Here is a 22720-nt window from a genome sequence, read left to right as displayed (position 1 = left end):
GTGCTGCTGCCCGATACTGCAGTGCTGGTACTCCCATATACTCATGTACTGCTGGTCCTGATACTGCAGTGCTGGTACTCTCATATACTCATGTGTTGCTGCCCCTGTTACTGCAGTGATGGTATTCCAATATACTCATGTACTGCTGCAACCTGATACTGCAGTGCTGATACTCTCATATACTCATGTGCTGCTGCCCCTGTTACTGCAGTGCTGGTACTCCCATATACTCATGTACTGCTGCTCCTGATACTGCAGTGCTGGTACTCCCATATACTCATGTGTTACTGCTCCTGATACTGCAGTGTAGGTACTCTCATATACTCATGTGCTGCTGCTCCTGATACTGTAGTGCTGGTACTCTCATATACTCATGTACTGCTGCTCCTGATACTGCAGTGCTGGTACTCCCATATACTCATGTGTTAATGCTCCTGATACTGCAGTGTTGGTATTTTCATATACTTATGTGTTAATGCTCCTGATACTGCAGTGCTGGTACTCCCATATACTCATGTATTGCTGCTCCTGATACTGCAGTGCTGGTACTCCCATATACTCATGTGTTGCTGCTCCTGCTACTGCAGTGTAGGTACTCTCATATACTCATGTGCTGCTGCTCCTGATACTGTAGTGCTGGTACTCTCATATACTCATGTACTGCTGCTCCTGATACTGCAGTGCTGGTACTCCCATATACTCATGTGTTAATGCTCCTGATACTGCAGTGCTGGTACTTTCATATACTTGTGTGTTAATGCTCCTGATACTGCAGTGCTGGTACTCCCAGATACTCATGTGCTGCAGCCCCTGATACTGCAGTGCTGGTAATCTCATATACTCATGTACTGCTGCTGCTCCTGATACTGCAGTGCTGGTACTCTCATATACTCATGTGCTGCTGATCCTGATACTGCAGTGCTGGTATTCTCATATACTCATGTGCTGCTGCTCCTGATACTGCAGTGCTGGTACTCCTATATACTCATGTACTGCTGCCCCTGGTACTGCAGTGCTGGTACTCCCATATACTCATGTGCTGCTGCTCCTGATACAGCAGTGCATTTACTCTCATATACTCTTGTACTGCTGCTTCTGATACTGCAATGCTGGTCCTCCTATATACTCATGTGCTGCTGCCCCTGGTACTGCAGTGCTGGTACTCTCATATACTCATGTGCTGCTGCCCCTGGTACTGCAGTGCTGGTACTCTCAAATACTCATGTGCTGCTGCCCCTGCAAAGCTGGTACTCCTATAAACTCATGTGCTGCTGCCCCTGATACTGCAGTGCTGGTACTCCTATATACTCATGTGCTGCTGCCCCTTATACTGCAGTGCTGGTACTCCTATATACTCATGTACTGCTGCAACCTGATACTGCAGTGCTGGTACTCCCATATACTCATGTGCTGCTGCCTCTGTTACTGCAGTGCTGGTACTCCCATATACTCATGTACTGCTCCTGATACTGCAGTGCTGGTACTCTCATATACTCATGTGCTGTTGCCCCTGTTACTGCAGTGCCTGTACACCCATATACTCATGTACTGCTGCTCCTCATACTGCAGTGCTGGTACTCCTATATACTCATGTGCTGCTGCTCACGATACTGCACTGCTGGTACTCCCATATACTCATGTGCTGCTGCTCATCATAATGCAGTGCTGGTACTTCCATATACTCATGTACTGCTGCCCCTGATACTGCAGTGCTGATACTCTCATATACTCATGTACTGCTGCTCCTGATACTGCAGTGCTGGTACTCTCATATACTCATGTGCTGCTGCCCCTGGTACTGCAGTGCTGGTACTCTCAAATACTCATGTGCTGCTGCCCCTGACACTGCAATGCTGGTACTCCTATATACTCATGTGCTGCTGCCCCTGATACTGCAGTGCTGGTACTCCTATATACTCATGTGCTGCTGCTCATGATACTACAATGCTGCTACTCCCATATACTCATGTGCTGCTGCTCATGATACCGCAATGCTGGTACTTTTATATACTCATGTACTGCTGCTCCTGATACTGCAGTGCTGGTACTTTCATATAATGATGTGCTGCTGCTCCTGATACTGCAGTGCTGGTACTCCCATATACACATGTGCTGCTGCTCCTGATACTGCAGTGCTGGTACTCTCATATACTCATGTGCTGCTGCCCCTGTTACTGCAGTGCTGGTACTCCCATATACTCATGTATTGCTGCTCCTGATACTGCAGTGCTGCTACTCTCATATACTCTTGTGCTGCTGCTCCTGATACTATAGTGCTGGTACTCCCATATACTCATGTGCTGCTGCTCCTGATACTGCAGTGCTGGTACTCTCATAAACACATGTACTGCTGCCCCTGATAATACAGTGCTGGTAATCTCATATACACATGTACTGCTGCTACTCCTGCTACTGCAGTGCTGGTACTCTCATATACTCATCTGCTGCTGCTCCTGATACTGCAGTGCTGGTACTCTCATATACTCATGTGCTGCTGCTCCTGATACAGCAGTGCTGTTACTCCTTTATACGCATGTGCTGCTGCCCTTGATACTGCAGTGCTGGTACTCTCATATACTCATGTGTTGCTGCCCCTGTTACTGCAGTGATGGTATTCCAATATACTCATGTACTGCTGCAACCTAATACTACAGTGCTGGTACTCTCATATACTCATGTGCTGCTGCCCCTGTTACTGCAGTGCTGGTACTCCCATATACTCATGTATTGCTGCTCCTGATACTGCAGTGCTGGTACTCCCATATACTCATGTGTTGCTGCTCCTGCTACTGCAGTGTAGGTACTCTCATATACTCATGTGCTGCTGCTCCTGATACTGTAGTGCTGGTACTCTCATATACTCATGTACTGCTGCTCCTGATACTGCAGTGCTGGTACTCCCATATACTCATGTGTTAATGCTCCTGATACTGCAGTGCTGGTACTTTCATATACTTGTGTGTTATATCTCCTGATACTGCAGTGCTGGTACTCCCAGATACTCATGTGCTGCAGCCCCTGATACTGCAGTGCTGGTAATCTCATATACTCATGTACTGCTGCTGCTCCTGATACTGCAGTGCTGGTACTCTCATATACTCATGTGCTGCTGATCCTGATACTGCAGTGCTGGTATTCTCATATACTCATGTGCTGCTGCTCCTGATACTGCAGTGCTGGTACTCCTATATACTCATGTACTGCTGCCCCTGGTACTGCAGTGCTGGTACTCCCATATACTCATGTGCTGCTGCTCCTGATACAGCAGTGCATTTACTCTCATATACTCTTGTACTGCTGCTTCTGATACTGCAGTGCTGGTCCTCCTATATACTCATGTGCTGCTGCCCCTGGTACTGCAGTGCTGGTACTCTCATATACTCATGTGCTGCTGCCCCTGGTACTGCAGTGCTGGTACTCTCAAATACTCATGTGCTGCTGCCCCTGCAAAGCTGGTACTCCTATAAACTCATGTGCTGCTGCCCCTGATACTGCAGTGCTGGTACTCCTATATACTCATGTGCTGCTGCCCCTTATACTGCAGTGCTGGTACTCCTATATACTCATGTACTGCTGCAACCTGATACTGCAGTGCTGGTACTCCCATATACTCATGTGCTGCTGCCTCTGTTACTGCAGTGCTGGTACTCCCATATACTCATGTACTGCTCCTGATACTGCAGTGCTGGTACTCTCAAATACTCATGTGCTGCTGCCCCTGTTACTGCAGTGCCTGTACACCCATATACTCATGTACTGCTGCTCCTGATACTGCAGTGCTGGTACTCCTATATACTCATGTGCTGCTGCTCACGATACTGCACTGCTGGTACTCCCATATACTCATGTGCTGCTGCCCCTGATACTGCAGTGCTGGTACTCCTATATACTCATGTGCTGCTGCCCATTATACTGCAGTGCTGGTACTCCTATATACTCATGTACTGCTGCAACCTGATACTGCAGTGCTGGTACTCCCATATACTCATGTACTATTGCAACCTGATACTGCAATGCTGGTACTCTCATATACTCATGTACTGCTGCTCCTGATACGGCAGTGCTGGTACTCCTATATACTCATGTGCTGCTGTCCCTGTTACTGTAGTGCTGATACTCTCATATACTCATGTGCTGCTACTCATGATACTGCAGTGCTGGTACTCCCATATACTCATGTGCTGCTGCTCCTGATACTGTAGTGCTGGTACTCCCATATACTCATGTGTTAATGCTCCTGATACTGCAGTGCTGGTACTCTCATATATAATGTGTTAATGCTCCTGATATTGCAGTGTTGGTACTCCCATGTACTCATGTGCTGCTGCCCGATACTGCAGTGCTGGTACTCCCATATACTCATGTACTGCTGGTCCTGATACTGCAGTGCTGGTACTCTCATATACTCATGTGTTGCTGCCCCTGTTACTGCAGTGATGGTATTCCAATATACTCATGTACTGCTGCAACCTGATACTGCAGTGCTGGTACTCTCATATACTCATGTGCTGCTGCCCCTGTTACTGCAGTGCTGGTACTCCCATATACTCATGTACTGCTGCTCCTGATACTGCAGTGCTGGAACTCCCATATACTCATGTGTTGCTGCTCCTGCTACTGCAGTGTAGGTACTCTCATATACTCATGTGCTGCTGCTCCTGATACTGTAGTGCTGGTACTCTCATATACTCATGTACTGCTGCTCCTGATACTGCAGTGCTGGTACTCCCATATACTCATGTGTTAATGCTCCTGATACTGCAGTGCTGGTACTTTCATATACTTATGTGTTAATGCTCCTGATACTGCAGTGCTGGTACTCCCAGATACTCATGTGCTGCAGCCCCTGATACTGCAGTGCTGGTAATCTCATATACTCATGTACTGCTGCTGCTCCTGATATTGCAGTGCTGGTACTCTCATATACTCATGTGCTGCTGATCCTGATACTGCAGTGCTGGTATTCTCATATACTCATGTGCTGCTGCTCCTGATACTGCAGTGCTGGTACTCCTATATACTCATGTACTGCTGCCCCTGGTACTGTAGTGCTGGTACTCCCATATACTCATGTGCTGCTGCTCCTGATACAGCAGTGCATTTACTCTCATATACTCTTGTACTGATGCTTCTGATACTGCAGTGCTGGTCCTCCTATATACTCATGTGCTGCTGCCCCTGGTACTGCAGTGCTGGTACTCTCATATACTCATGTGCTGCTGCCCCTGGTACTGCAGTGCTGGTACTCTCAAATACTCATGTGCTGCTGCCCCTGCAAAGCTGGTACTCCTATAAACTCATGTGCTGCTGCCCCTGATACTGCAGTGCTGGTACTCCTATATACTCATGTGCTGCTGCCCCTTATACTGCAGTGCTGGTACTCCTATATACTCATGTACTGCTGCAACCTGATACTGCAGTGCTGGTACTCCCATATACTCATGTGCTGCTGCCTCTGTTACTGCAGTGCTGGTACTCCCATATACTCATGTACTGCTGCTCCTGATACTGCAGTGCTGGTACTCCTATATACTCATGTACTGCTGCAACCTGATACTGCAGTGCTGGTACTCTCATATACTCATGTGCTGCTGCCCCTGTTACTGCAGTGCCTGTACACCCATATACTCATGTACTGCTGCTCCTGATACTGCAGTGCTGGTACTCCTATATACTCATGTGCTGCTGCTCACGATACTGCACTGCTGGTACTCCCATATACTCATGTGCTGCTGCTCATCATAATGCAGTGCTGGTACTTCCATATACTCATGTACTGCTGCCCCTGATACTGCAGTGCTGATACTCTCATATACTCATGTACTGCTGCTCCTGATACTGCAGTGCTGGTACTCTCATATAATCATGTGCTGCTGCCCCTGGTACTGCAGTGCTGGTACTCTCAAATACTCATGTGCTGCTGCCCCTGACACTGCAATGCTGGTACTCCTATATACTCATGTGCTGCTGCCCCTGATACTGCAGTGCTGGTACTCCTATATACTCATGTGCTGCTGCTCATGATACTACAATGCTGCTACTCCCATATACTCATGTGCTGCTGCTCATGATACCGCAATGCTGGTACTTTTATATACTCATGTACTGCTGCTCCTGATACTGCAGTACTGGTACTTTCATATAATGATGTGCTACTGCTCCTGATACTGCAGTGCTGGTACTCCCATATACTCATGTGCTGCTGCTCCTGATACTGCAGTGCTGGTACTCTCATATACTCATGTGCTGCTGCCCCTGTTACTGCAGTGCTGGTACTCCCATATACTCATGTATTGCTGCTCCTGATACTGCAGTGCTGCTACTCTCATATAATCATGTGCTGCTGCCCCTGGTACTGCAGTGCTGGTACTCTCATATACTCATGTACTGCTGCCCTTGATACTGCTGTGCTGGTACTCTCATATACTCATGTACTGCTGCTCCTGATACTGCAGTACTGGTACTTTCATATAATGATGTGCTACTGCTCCTGATACTGCAGTGCTGGTACTCCCATATACTCATGTGCTGCTGCTCCTGATACTGCAGTGCTGGTACTCTCATATACTCATGTGCTGCTGCCCCTGTTACTGCAGTGCTGGTACTCCCATATACTCATGTATTGCTGCTCCTGATACTGCAGTGCTGCTACTCTCATATAATCATGTGCTGCTGCCCCTGGTACTGCAGTGCTGGTACTCTCATATACTCATGTACTGCTGCCCTTGATACTGCTGTGCTGGTACTCTCATATACTCATGTACTGCTGCTCCTGATACTGCAGTACTGGTACTTTCATATAATGATGTGCTACTGCTCCTGATACTGCAGTGCTGGTACTCCCATATACTCATGTGCTGCTGCTCCTGATACTGCAGTGCTGGTACTCTCATATACTCATGTGCTGCTGCCCCTGTTACTGCAGTGCTGGTACTCCCATATACTCATGTATTGCTGCTCCTGATACTGCAGTGCTGCTACTCTCATATACTCTTGTGCTGCTGCTCCTGATACTATAGTGCTGGTACTCCCATATACTCATGTGCTGCTGCTCCTGATACTGCAGTGCTGGTACTCTCATAAACACATGTACTGCTGCCTCTGATAATACAGTGCTGGTAATCTCATATACACATGTACTGCTGCTACTCCTGCTACTGCAGTGCTGGTACTCTCATATACTCATCTGCTGCTGCTCCTGATACTGCAGTGCTGGTACTCTCATATACTCATGTGCTGCTGCTCCTGATACAGCAGTGCTGTTACTCCTTTATACTCATGTGCTGCTGCCCTTGATACTGCAGTGCTGGTACTCTCATATACTCATGTGTTGCTGCCCCTGTTACTGCAGTGATGGTATTCCAATATACTCATGTACTGCTGCAACCTGATACTGCAGTGCTGGTACTCTCATATACTCATGTGCTGCTGCCCCTGTAACTGCAGTGCTGGTACTCCCATCTACTCATGTATTGCTGCTCCTGATACTGCAGTGCTGGTACTCCCATATACTCATGTGTTGCTGCTCCTGATACTGCAGTGCTGGTACTCCCATATACTCATGTGTTGCTGCTCCTGATACTGCAGTGTAGGTACTCTCATATACTCATGTGCTGCTGCTCCTGATACTGTAGTGCTGGTACTCTCATATACTCATGTACTGCTGCTCCTGATACTGCAGTGCTGGTACTCCCATATACTCATGTGTTAATGCTCCTGATACTGCAGTGCTGGTACTCCCAGATACTCAAGTGCTGCAGCCCCTGATACTACAGTGCTGGTAATCTCATATACTCATGTACTGCTGCTGCTCCTGATACTGCAGTGCTGGTACTCTCATATACTCATGTGCTGCTGATCCTGATACTGCAGTGCTGGTATTCTCATATACTCATGTGCTGCTGCTCCTGATACTGCAGTGCTGGTACTCCTATATACTCATGTGCTGCTGCCCCTGGTACTGCAGTGCTGGTACTCCCATATACTCATGTGCTGCTGCTCCTGATACAGCAGTGCATTTACTCTTATATACTCTTGTACTGCTGCTTCTGATACTGCAGTGCTGGTCCTCCTATATACTCATGTGCTGCTGCCCCTGGTACTGCAGTGCTGGTACTCTCATATACTCATGTGCTGCTGCCCCTGGTACTGCAGTGCTGGTACTCTCAAATACTCATGTGCTGCTGCCCCTGCAAAGCTGGTACTCCTATAAACTCATGTGCTGCTGCCGCTGATACTGCAGTGCTGGTACTCCTATATACTCATGTACTGCTGCAACCTGATACTGCAGTGCTGGTACTCCCATATACTCATGTGCTGCTGCCTCTGTTACTGCAGTGCTGGTACTCCCATATACTCATGTACTGCTCCTGATACTGCAGTGCTAGTACTCTCATATACTCATGTGCTGCTGTCCCTGTTACTGCAGTGCTGGTACTCCTATATACTCATGTGCTGCTGCTCACGATACTGCACTGCTGGTACTCCCATATACTCATGTGCTGCTGCTCATCATAATGCAGTGCTGGTACTTCCATATACTCATGTACTGCTGCCCCTGATACTGCAGTGCTGATACTCTCATATACTCATGTACTGCTGCTCCTGATACTGCAGTGCTGGTACTCTCATATACTCATGTGCTGCTGCCCCTGGTACTGCAGTGCTGGTACTCTCAAATACTCATGTGCTGCTGCCCCTGATACTGCAGTGCTGGTACTCCTATATACTCATGTGCTGCTGCTCATGATACTACAATGCTGCTACTCCCATATACTCATGTGCTGCTGCTCCTGATACTGCAATGCTGGTACTTTTATATACTCATGTACTGCTGCTCCTGATACTGCAGTGCTGGTACTTTCATATAATGATGTGCTGCTGCTCCTGATACTGCAGTGCTGGTACTCCCATATACTCATGTGCTGCTGCTCCTGATACTGCAGTGCTGGTACTCTCATATACTCATGTGCTGCTGCCCCTGTTACTGCAGTGCTGGTACTCCCATATACTCATGTATTGCTGCTCCTGATACTGCAGTGCTGCTACTCTCATATACTCTTGTGCTGCTGCTCCTGATACTATAGTGCTGGTACTCCCATATACTCATGTACTGCTGCTCCTGATACTGCAGTGCTGGTACTCTCATAAACACATGTACTGCTGCCCCTGATAATACAGTGCTGGTAATCTCATATACACATGTACTGCTGCTACTCCTGCTACTGCAGTGCTGGTACTCTCATATACTCATCTGCTGCTGCTCCTGATACTGCAGTGCTGGTACTCTCATATACTCATGTGCTGCTGCTCCTGATACAGCAGTGCTCTTACTCCTTTATACTCATGTGCTGCTGCCCTTGATACTGCAGTGCTGGTACTCTCATATACTCATCTGCTGCTGCTCCTGATACTGCAGTGCTGGTACTCCCATATACTCATGTGTTAATGCTCCTGATACTGCAGTGCTGGTACTCTCATATACTCATGTGCTGCTGCCCCTGATACTGCAGTGCTGGTACTCCCATATACTCATGTACTGCTGCTCCTGATACTGCAGTGCTGGTACTCCCATATACTCATGTGTTGCTGCTCCTGATACTGCAGTGTTGGTACTCCCATATACTCATGTGTTAATGCTCCTGATACTGCAGTGTTGGTACTCCCATGTACTCATGTGCTGCTGCCCCTGATACTGCAGTGCTGGTACTCCCATATACTCATGTACTGCTGCTCCTGATACTGCAGTGCTGGTACTCTCATATACTCATGTGTTGCTGGCCCTGTTACTGCAGTGCTGGTATTCCAATATACTCATGTACTGCTGCAACCTGATACTGCAGTGCTGGTACTCTCATATACTCATGTGCTGCTGCCTCTGTTACTGCAGTGCTGGTACTCCCATATACTCATGTACTGCTGCTCCTGATACTGCAGTGCTGGTACTCCCATATACTCATGTGTTAATGCTCCTGATACTGCAGTGCTGGTACTTTCATATACGTATGTGTTAATGCTCCTGATACTGCAGTGCTGGTACTCCCAGATACTCATGTGCTGCAGCCCCTGATACTGCAGTGCTGGTAATCTCATATACTCATGTACTGCTGCTGCTCCTGATACTGCAGTGCTGGTACTCCCATATACTCATGTGCTGCTGCTCCTGATACTGCAGTGCTGGTACTCTCATATACTCATGTGCTGCTGCTCCTGATACTGCAGTGCTGGTACTCCTATATACTCATGTACTGCTGCCCCTGGTACTGCAGTGCTGGTACTCTCATATACTCATGTGCTGCTTCTCCTGATACTGCAGTGCTGGTACTCCCATATACTCATGTGCTGCTGCTCCTGATACTGCAGTGCATTTACTCTCATATACTCTTGTACTGCTGCTTCTGATACTGCAGTGCTGGTCCTCCTATATACTCATGTGCTGCTGCCCCTAGTACTGCAGTGCTGGTACTCTCATATACTCATGTGCTGCTGCCCCTGGTACTGAAGTGCTGGTGCTCTCAAATACTCATGTGCTGCTGCCCCTGACACTGCAATGCTGGTACTCCTATATACTCATGTGCTGCTGCCGCTGATACTGCAGTGCTGGTACTCCTATATACTCATGTGCTGCTGCCCCTTATACTGCAGTGCTGGTACTCCTATATACTCATGTACTGCTGCAACCTGATACTGCAGTGCTGGTACTCCCATATACACATGTGCTGCTGCCTCTGTTACTGCAGTGCTGGTACTCCCATATACTCATGTACTGCTCCTGATACTGCAGTGCTGGTACTCTCATATACTCATGTGCTGCTGCCCCTGTTACTGCAGTGCTGGTACTCCCATATACTCATGTACGTCTGCTCCTGATACTGCAGTGCTGGTACTCCTATATACTCATGTGCTGCTGCTCACGATACTGCAGTGCTGGTACTCCCATATACTCATGTGCTGCTGCTCCTGATAATGCAGTGCTGGTACTTCCATATACTCATGTACTGCTGCCCCTGATACTGCAGTGCTGATACTCTCATATACTCATGTACTGCTGCTCCTGATACTGCAGTGCTGGTACTCTCATATACTCATGTGCTGCTGCCCCTGATACTGCAGTGCTGGTACTCCTTTATACTCATGTGCTGCTGCTCCTGATACTGCAATGCTGCTACTCCCATATACTCATGTGCTACTGCTCCTGATGCTGCAATGCTGGTACTCCTATATACTCATGTACTGCTGCTCCTGATACTGCAGTGCTGTTACTTTCATATACTCATGTGCTGCTGCTCCTTATACTGCAGTGCTGGTACTCCCATATACTCATGTGCTACTGCTCCTGATACTGCAGGTCTGGTACTCTCATATACTGATGTGCTACTGCCCCTGTTACTGCAGTGCTGGTACTCCCATATACTCATGTATTGCTGCTCTTGATACTGCAGTGCTGGTACTCTCATATACTCTTGTGCTGCTGCTCCTGATACTGTAGTGCTGGTACTCCCATATACTCATGTGTTAATGCTCCTGATACTGCAGTGCTGGTACTCTCATATACTTATGTGTTAATGCTCCTGATACTGCAGTGTTGGTACTCCCATGTACTCATGTGCTGATGCCCCTGATACTGCAGTTCTGGTACTCCTATATACTCATGTACTGCTGCTCCAGATACTGCAGTGCTGGTACTCTCATATACTCATGTGTTGCTGCCCCTGTTACTGCAGTGCTGGTATTCCAATATACTCATGTACTGCTGCAACCTGATACTGCAGTGCTGGTACTCTCATATACACATGTGCTGCTGCCCCTGTTACTGCAGTGCTGGTACTCCAATATAATCATGTACTGCTGCTTCTGATACTGCAGTGCTGGTCCTCCTATATACTCATGTGCTGCTGCCCCTGGTACTGCAGTGCTGGTGCTCACAAATACTCATGTGCTGCTGCCCCTGACACTGCAATGCTGGTACTCTTATATACTCATGTGCTGCTGCCCCTGATACTGCAGTGCTGATACTCCTATATACTCATGTGCTGCTGCCCCTTATACTGCAGTGCTGGTACTCCTATATACTCATGTACTGCTGCAACCTGATACTGCAGTGCTGGTACTCCCATATACTCATGTTCTACTGCCTCTGTTACTGCAGTGCTGGTACTCCCATATACTCATGTACTGCTCCTGATACTGCAGTGCTGGTACTCTCATATACTCATGTGCTGCTGCCCCTGTTACTGCAGTGCTGGTACTCCCATATACTCATGTACTTCTGCTCCTGATACTGCATTGCTGGTACTCCTATATACTCATGTGCTGCTGCTCACGATACTGCAGTGCTGGTACTCCCATATACTCATGTGCTGCTGCTCCTGATAATGCAGTGCTGGTACTTCCATATACTCATGTACTGCTGCCCCTGATACTGCAGTGCTGATACTCTCATATACTCATGTACTGCTGCTCCTGATACTGCAGTGCTGGTACTCTCATATACTCATGTGCTGCTGCCCCTGATACTGCAGTGCTGGTACTCCTTTATACTCATGTGCTACTGCTCCTGATACTGCAATGCTGGTACTCCTATATACTCATGTACTGCTGCTCCTGATACTGCAGTGCTGGTACTTTCATATACTCATGTGCTGCTGCTCCTGATACTGCAGTGCTGGTACTCCCATATACTCATGTGCTACTGCTCCTGATACTGCAGGTCTGGTACTCTCATATACTGATGTGCTACTGCCCCTGTTACTGCAGTGCTGGTACTCCCATATACTCATGTATTGCTGCTCCTGATACTGCAGTGCTGCTACTCTCATATACTCTTGTGCTGCTGCTCCTGATACTATAGTGCTGGTACTCCCATATACTCATGTGCTGCTGCTCCTGATACAGCAGTGCTGTTACTCCTTTATACTCATGTGCTGCTGCCCTTGAAACTGCAGTGCTGGTACTCTCATATACTTATCTGCTGCTGCTCCTGATACTGCAGTTCTGGTACTCCCATATACTCATGTGTTGCTGCTCCTGATACTGCAGTGTTGGTACTCTCATATACTCATGTGCTGCTGCTCCTGATACTGCAGTGTTGGAACTCCCATATACTCATGTGCTGCTGCTCCTGATACTGTAGTGCTGGTACTCTCATATACTTATGAGTTAATGCTCCTGATACTGCAGTGTTGGTACTCCCATGTACTCATGTGCTGCTGCTCCTGATACTGCAGTGCTGGTACTCCCATATACTCATGTGCTGCTGCTCCTGATACTGCAGTGCTGGTACTCCCATATACTCATGTGCTGCTGCTCCTGATACTGCAGTGCTGGTACTCTCATATACTCATGTACTGCTGCCCCTGATACTGCAGTGCTGGTACTCCCATATACTTATGTACTGCTGCTGCTCCTGATACTGCAGTGCTGGTACTCCTATATACTCATGTGCTGCTTCTCCTGATACTGCAGTGCTGGTACTCCCATATACTCATGTGCTGCTGCTCCTGATACTGCAGTGCATTTACTCTCATATACTCTTGTACTGCTGCTTCTGATACTGCAGTGCTGGTCCTCCTATATACTCATGTGCTGCTGCCCCTGGTACTGCAGTGCTGGTACTCTCATATACTCATGTACTGCTGTCCCTGATACTGCAGTGCTGGTACTCCCATATACTCATGTACTGCTGATGCTCCTGGTACTGCAGTGCTGGTACTCTCATATAGTCATGTACTGCTGTCCCTGATACTGCAGTGCTGGTACTCTCATATACTCATGTGCTGCTTCTCCTGATACTGCAGTGCTGGTACTCCCATATACTCATATGCTGCTGCTCCTGATACTGCAGTGCTGGTACTCTCATATACTCATGTACTGCTGCTTCTGATACTGCAGTGCTGGTACTCTCATATACTCATGTAATGTTGCTCTTGATACTGCAGTGCTGGTACTCTCATATACATATGTGCTGCTGCTCCTAATACTGCAGTGCTGTACTCTCATATACTTATGTGCTGCTGCTCCTAATACTGCAGTGCTGTACTCTCTTATAGTCATGTGCTGCTGCTCCTGATACTGCAGTGCTGGTACTCTCATATACTCATGTACTGCTGCTCCTAATACTGCAGTGCTGTACTCTCATATAGTCATGTGCTGCTGCTCCTGATACTGCAGTGCTGGTACTCCTATATACTTATGTACTGCTGCTCCTAATACTGCAGTGCTGTACTCTCATATAGTCATGTTCTGCTGCTCCTGATACTGCAGTGCTGTACTCTCATATACTTATGTGCTGCTGCTCCTAATACTGCAGTGCTGTACTCTCATATACTCATGTGCTGCTGCTCCTGATACTGCAGTGCTGGTACTCTCATATACTCATGTACTTCTGCTCCTGATACTGCAGTGCTGGTACTCTCATATACTCATGTACTGCTGCCCTTGATACTGCTGTGCTGGTACTCTCATATACTCATGTACTGCTGCTCCTGATACTGCAGTGCTGGTACTCTCATATAGTCATGTGCTGGTGCTCCTGATACTGCAGTGCTGGTACTCTCATATAGTCATGTGCTGGTGCTCCTGATACTGCAGTGCTGGTACTCTCATATAGTCATGTGCTGGTGCTCCTGATACTGCAGTGCTGGTACTCCTATATACTCATGTGCTGCTGCTCCTGATACTGCAGTGCTGATAATCTTATATACTCATGTACTGCTGCTCCTGATACTGCAGTGCTGGTACTCTCATATACTCATGTACTGCTGCTCCTGATACTGCAGTGCTGGTACTCTCATATACTCATGTACTGCTGCTCCTGATACTGCAGTGCTGGTACTCCCATATACTCATGTACTGCTGCTCCTGATACTGCAGTGCTGGTACTCTGATATACTTATGTACTGCTGCCCCTGATACTGCAGTGCTGGTACTCTCATATACTTATGTACTGTTGCCCCTGATACTGCAGTGCTGGTACTCTCATATACTCATGTGCTGCTGCTCCTGATACTGCAGTGCATTTACTCTCATATACTCTTGTACTGCTGCTCCTGATACTGCAGTGCTGGTACTCTGATATACTTATGTGCTGCTGCTCCTGATACTGCAGTGCTGGTACTCTCATATACTTATGTACTGCTGCTGCTCCTGATACTGCAGTGTTGATGTCCTGTATACTGCATTGCTTGCACTCCTGTATAGTGTATTTAGGTTCATGCTAATGTGCAGCCTCTTAACTCCCTTACTACCCCCTCAACTGACAGCTCCCCAGTTCTGCACAGTCATGGTGATTATCACCCTCACAGCCGGTATTTCTAATCTCATGCAGGTGTGCTGCCCTCTCTCAGCTCCCCCTTACTACTCCCATTACCACTGATTGCACCCCTGTTCTGCGCCCTTGCAGTGTGTTGTCCTCTCAGTGGCACAAGCCTATGCCTAGACTGTTTTACCCTATGAACCTGACACTACCTTAGCTTATTGCAGTGTGTTGATGAGACTACAAATGTCAGTGGGCCATATGCCCTTGTTATAAATGACATCACATGTTGCTGCAATAAAACATAAAGCTGGCATGGCTAAACTAGTGTGCCTAGGCTACATTTTCATACCTGGGTATAATTTATCTTTAGGGATGTAGTTCATTTTACAGTTACAGCAGCAAAAACATGTGGGGGGGGGGTCCAGGAAAAGTCCAGTGCCCATTTATCTATCCAAGTTTCTATTATGCAGCCAACATTTCTGTTTGACAGGGTATGCATGTTATAATCTGTCCACACGTATATACTCTCTATGCACACAAATCCATATATCGTGCACACACACAAACACATCTCCTAAATTAATGTGTGTATATATATATATATATATATATATATATATATATATATATATATATATATATATATATATATGTGTGTGTGTGTGTGTTTATATTATATATATATGTATGTGTGTGTGTGTGTGTGTGTGTGTGTGTGTGTGTGTGTGTATATATATATATATATATATATATATATATATATATATATATATATATATATATATATACACACACACACACACAGGATACCTATATCCTCTGTATGCACATGTATAGTGTACTTTGCATATAAATATATACTCTGCACATATTCACATACACAGCTAAGCACCAGGCAGGGGTGCCTATGGGTGACAGCCCAGGAATTTCTATCATATGACAAGTCACTAAAGCACCATCAGTGAGCACTCAGGATATTCCCCTCTGCCAGTGAGCTGGAGAGAATTTTTCAGCAATATCCTTATAAGGATAGCCCCTTTAAGGGAGATGGATGATAAAGGGGTGGAGAGAGGCGAGGATGGGGAGAGGGAACTGAGAGAGAGCTACAGTTTGCTGGCCTGAACTGTAGGGGAAGTGAATGTATTAAATAGCATGGCAAATCCTCATCCAGTCACACAGCACTGCATCATTCCTGCAGGCAGACAAGGTTAATGCGCCGTTGCTGTTCGTACACAGGTGAGTCCTTGCTAGCTTACTGCACAAATGAGCATAGGAAATTCACAAGACACTGCTGATTTCCTTTAGTGTGCCTAGCATGTAAAGAGCTCACCAAAGGGAAAGCTTTTACTGCCAACCACAAAACTATGTACTGAAGAAGGCAGCCTGTGCTCTGGCACAACGTAACCCTAGAAATAGATAGGAAACATGCATTATTGTGATACCAGGAGTGTGTGTGGGAATGTGTCTAGCTGCTGTGTCTGTGGGTATATGTGCCAATGTACACACAGCCAGATGCTAGACACTTGCTGCATATATACACACAAGCTGGTACCCTGCTCCCGCCTTCATGGGAGACTGGCACACTAAACTTATTGGCTTCCTTCTGAAGTCAAAGAGATACGGGACTTAAATTGCATTTTCTCTACTTCAAAGGGGGATCGGTTTTGAGCAGAAAAAGAGCACAAAAAAAAACCCACAGCTGGCATCCGTTGTCAAGGTCTGCAGACCGTATTAGTGTTTAGGTACAGGGGGGTTTATAAATGTGGATCTCATCGATTAATTAGATTTTGGCACACATAATAGGGATTGTAGCTCCTGCTTTACTGGTCTTTATAATAAGCAAAGAAATCCTAAACAGTGTGGTCAGCACTGTACGTCGTAGTCAGAGGTAGTGAGTGGCAGCCGTTAGTGTGAAGTTGTACAGCAGGTGAGACTCGGTTACTAATGAATGGTAATTGGTGCCCTCGTGGTACACACAGCAGGGGGAAAATGCTTCATTCATTCATTTACTGTGAGCAGCACATTGTAATTAATTGTGTGTGTTACTGTGTGATAAGGGCTAGTGTAAAACTGGCAACTCACACACTCGTCAATAGCACAGCTACAGGTTGTGCCGTTATTTTATGTACCTGTGGTATGCCCTCATGTGCACGGCGTGGTTGCATAAATATATGTATATATAGATGTATGTGTGTGTATATATACATACACAACTATATATATATATATATATATATATATATGTGTGTGTGTGTGTGTGTGTGTGTGTGTGTGTGTGTGCATTTGTGTACATATCTGTATATATGTCGGGGGGGGGGGAGATTTTTTTCATTTAAATTGTTTGGGTTTTTTTTGTTTTTTTTTAAATAAATACTTTTTTGATGGAAAATCTATCCAAATATAGTTTCTATTAAAGCTACGTTATAATCCAAAGTTTATTCATCCTGAAATAAGAATTTGTTTTAATTATTTAGCAAGATGCTATATAGTCATGGCTGTAATGTTTATTTTTTTGATAAATTAATTCTATAAATCTATTCACAATGTTATGCTCTCCCAGAGGATTCTGTCAGATTATTTTGGGCATTTTTCAGTCTAAAAGATATCACATATTAGGCTAAATTACAAGTGGTGCGCTATTTAGAGTTTACGCTATAGCCTTATGTAGTGCTTACGCTATAGCGCTTATTGCGCTAGAAGTAAACTTTTTGAGTTTGTCGGGTTGCGCTGGTATTACAAGTTTAAAGTGAAAAGTTTGCTTCTCGTGCTAACCAGACGCAGCTTACTTCTAGCACAATTAGACTGTTAAGCAAAATATTACCTCTTCTCCCAATGTTCTATTTATTCATAAATACATATTTCTGCAAATATCCGACGGTAATTTGGTACAATATACACACATTTATATACTAGGGCTGGGCGATGTGGGGGGGGGGGGAATCGTGATTTTATTATAAAGGACTATAAACACCTTAATTTTCCATTAAAAAATTTATTTAACACCACAGAATCTTTACACACATATATATTTATATATATATATATATATATTTATACACATACATACATATATATATATACACACACAAATTTATATATATATATATATATATATATATATATATATATATATATATATATATATATATATATATATATATATATATATAACCACTAGAATGTTTACAACCCGGGAGGGGAATTTAAAAAAAATTAAATGCCGGTCACGGTGGCAGGCTCCTTTGCCGAGTGATTAGGGATTACTGTACTGCAGAGGCGCTGAGGCTGGATTGCTAAAGTCAGTGCACGTCAGCACCCCTGTAACCCCCACTCTGTAACCTACATAAGTCCCATCAGCTCCCTCTGTAACCCCCCAATAAGCACCCCCTTTAACATCATAAGCACCGCCTGTAACCACCATCAGCCCCCAACCCACATAAGTCCCAGCACCCCCCCTCTCTGTAACCCGCATCAGCCACAGCGCTCCCTGGTAAATAGGATCAATGTCGCAAGGTGGGCACGGCAAGTCGGCGGCACGCGATGGAGCAATTTGGAACAGCTGATTTTAGGAGGTTGGGCCTCTTGCGCATGCGGAGTGATGTCACCGGAAGTGAAGGGGTTCCAAATTCCGAAGAGTTTGACAATTCGAAACGACACCAGCCCTCCTGCACGTCATAGGTGCCGTCAAAGGTTTTAAAACCGTGGCGATTAATCAAGTATGCGATTTAAAACCGTGATTAATCGTACAGCCCTAATATATATATATATATATATATATATATATATATATATATATATATACATATATACACACACACACACACACACACACACACACATATACACACATATATATATATGAAAATAGTATCTATTTAAAAATACTAGAACATATTCTGCTATGTGCAGAACATCGGAATGTGAAATATTTACAGTAAATACACATTATAGCACTTTATTAAATATGATTATTGCATAACTATGCTTTTACGTGTTTTCATCTATTTAATTGCAAAGGGCTCCAATGCACTTATATGTATATGTGTACATATGTATTTATGTGTTTATATGTCTGTAAATACATATATATATATATATACACATACATAAATATATATATATATATATATATATATATATACACATACATAAATATATATATATATATATACATACATAAATATATATATATATATATATATACACATACATAAATATATATATATATATATATACACATACATAAATATATATATATATATATACACATACATAAATATATATATATATATATATATATATACACATACATAAATATATATATATATATATATATATATATTTATATATATATATATATATATACACACACACATACACACACACTGTACATATCCATTTTTTTAGACATATATATGTATGTATTTCAGTGTTAAAGCTCTTTCCCTGACTTTTTTTTCTAACACCTGAGATCTTTGAGCTCTTATAAAAAAAAATTGTGCAATATTTTTAAATAATTTTTATTCGATGGTGTTATGTGTGTAACTAATGTATTTTTTATGTGTTTTGCACAACTTTTAAATTTCGCAAAACAGTTAACCAGAGCTCTGAGATTGTGGTAATGATTCTAGCGATTGCGCTCAACTTGTAATCTGAGCACAATTTAACCAGCGTGCAAATGATTGGAAAAACCTGAGCACAAACACTTGCGCACCACTTGTAATCTAGCGCATTATTGGTTTTGTAGTTCTCAAAACTGTGAATTTGTATCTGCAGGAATAACATGCCCCTTCTTCACAGCAAAATGTTATAATATATATATATATATATATATACACACACAGTAAGTATATTGTATATAGTTGTATGTATTTAGCTGTATGTGTATATATGTATATTGTATTTATTCATATGTATTTCATATGTATTTGTGTATGCTGTATATATATGTATGTGGGGGTATGTGTGTTGTATATATGGGTATGTAGGGGTATGTACATGTGTGTATATATAGTATTTCTATGTATGTATGTTGCATATATGGGTGTGTGTGTGTGTGTGTGTGTGTGTGTGTGTGTGTGTGTGTGTGTGTGTGTGTGTGTGTATATATAGATATATATTTCTCTTGTAAGGTGTATCCAGTCCACGGATCATCCATTACTTGTGGGGATATTCTCATTCCCAACAGGAAGTTGCAAGAGGACACCCACAGCAGAGCTGTAATATAGCTCCTCCCCTAACTGTCATAGCCAGTCATTCTCTTGCAACTCTCAACAAGCAAGGACGTTGTAGGAGAGAGTGGTTAAATATAGCTAGTTTATTTTCTTCAATCAAAAGTTTGTTATTTTTAAATAGTACCGGAGTTGTGCTATTTTATCTCAGGCAGTAAATAGAAGAAGAATCTGCCTGAGGTTTCTATGATCTTAGCAGGTTGTAACTAAGATCCATTGCTATTCTCACATATGTCTGAGGGGATTACACAGATGAGGTAACTTCAGCGAGAGAATGGCGTGCAGTTTATTCTGCTATCAGGTATGTGCAGTTATAATTTTTTCTAGAGATGGAAAACACTAGAAAATGCTGCTGATACCGGATTAATGTAAGTTAAGCCTGAATACAGTGATTTAATAACGACTGGTATCATGCTTACTCCCAGGGGTAATACCCTTATGATATTGCAATATAAAACGTTTGCTGGCATGTTTAATCGTTTTTATATATGCTTTGGTGATAAAACTTTATTGGGGCCTAGTTTTTTCCACATGGCTGGCTTAAATTTGGACTAGAAACATTTTCCACTGTTGTAGTATAAAAGTTACAGTTGGTGCAGTTAAAATTACAAACTGTGACATCCAGCTTCCCTCAAAGGCCCTCTGAATGCTATAGGACATCTCTAAAGGGCCCAAAGGCTTTCCAAAGTCGTTTATTGGGGAAGGTAGGGCCACAGCTTGCTGTGGCAGTTGGTTGTGACTGTTAAAAAACGTCTATTTCGTTTTTTTGAACTAAGAGGTTAATCATCCATTTGCAAGTGGGTGCAATGCTCCGTTAGCCTATTATACACACTGTAAAAAATTTCGTTTGATTTACTGCATTTTTTCACCGTTTTTCAAATTCTGACAAAATTTGTTTCTCTTAAAGGCACAGTACCATTTTTTATATTTGCTTGTTAACTTGATTTAAAGTGTTTTCCAAGCTTGCTAGTCTCATTGCTATTCTGTATAAACATGTCTGACATAGAAGAAACTCCTTGTTTATTATGTTTAAAAGCCATGGTGGAACCCCCTCTTAGAATGTGTACCAAATGTACTGATTTCATTTTATGCAATAAAGATCATTTTCTGTCTTTAAAAAATGTATCACCAGAGGAATCTGACAAGGGGGAAGTTATGCCGACTAACTTTCCCCACGTGTCAGACCCTTTGACTCCCGCTTAAGGGACTCACGCTCAAATGGCGCCAAGTACATCTAGGGCGCCCATAGCGTTTACTTTACAAGACATGGCGGCAGTCATGGATAATACACTGTCAGCGGTATTAGCCAGACTACCTGAACTTAGAGGTAAGCGAGATAGCTCTGGGGTGAGACAAAATGCAGAGCATACTGACGCTTTAAGAACCATGTCTGATACTGCCTCACAATATGCAGAAGCTGAGGAAAGAGAGCTTCAGTCAGTGGGTGATGTTAATGACTCAGGAAAGATACCTGATTCTAATATTTCTACATTTAAATTTAAGCTTGAACACCTCCGCGTGTTACTTAGGGAGGTTTTAGCTGCTCTGAATGACTGTGATACCATTGCAGTGCCAGAGAAATTGTGCAGACTGGATAAATACTTTGCAGTGCCGGTGTGTACTGATGTTTTTCCAAATACCTAAAAGGTTTACAGAAATTATTAATAAGGAATGGGATAGACCAGGTGTGCCGTTCTCTTCCCCTCCTATTTTTAGAAAAATGTTTCCAAGAGACGCCACCACATGGGACTTATGGCAGACAGTCCCTAAGGTGGAGGGAGCAGTTTCTACTCTAGTAAAGCGTACTACTATCCCTGTCGAGGACAGTTGTGCTTTTTTTTTTTAGATCCAATGGATAAAAAATTAGAGGTTACCTTAAGAAAATATTTATTCAACAAGGTTTTATCCTACAGCCCCTTGCATGCATTGCCCCTGTCACTGCTGCTGCGGCGTACTGGTTTGAGTCTCTGGAAGAGGCTTTACAGGTAGAGACTCCATTGGATGACATACTTGGCAAACTTAGAGCACTTAAGCTAGCCAATTCTTTTATTCTGATGCCATTGTTCATTTGACTAAACTAACGGCTAAGAATTCTGGTTTTGCTATACAGGCGCGCAGAGCTCTATGGCTTAGATCATGGTCAGCTGATGTGACTTCAAAATCTAAGCTACTTAACATTCCCTTCAAGGGGCAGACCCTATTCGGGCCTGGTTGAAGGAGATTATTGCTGATA

The 22720-nt window shown here is 44.2% G+C and overlaps 1 protein-coding gene across 1 annotated transcript in view; it reads left to right on the top strand.

Moving 5' to 3' along the window:
- Nucleotides 1–16358: 16358 nt before the first annotated feature.
- PNCK (pregnancy up-regulated nonubiquitous CaM kinase) overlaps nt 16359–22720 on the top strand; it is a 154323-nt gene continuing 147961 nt past the window's right edge. Inside the window, exon 1 of the mRNA XM_053695398.1 lies at nt 16359–16492. The gene's annotated coding sequence lies outside the window, so the exon portion shown is untranslated. The remainder of the gene's footprint in view (nt 16493–22720) is intronic.

The sequence above is a fragment of the Bombina bombina genome, chromosome 12, assembly GCF_027579735.1.
Source record: "Bombina bombina isolate aBomBom1 chromosome 12, aBomBom1.pri, whole genome shotgun sequence".
NCBI classification, from domain to species: domain Eukaryota; kingdom Metazoa; phylum Chordata; class Amphibia; order Anura; family Bombinatoridae; genus Bombina; species Bombina bombina.
Note: the sequence above shows the minus strand (reverse complement) of the source record. Positions and strands in the feature narration are given on the sequence as shown.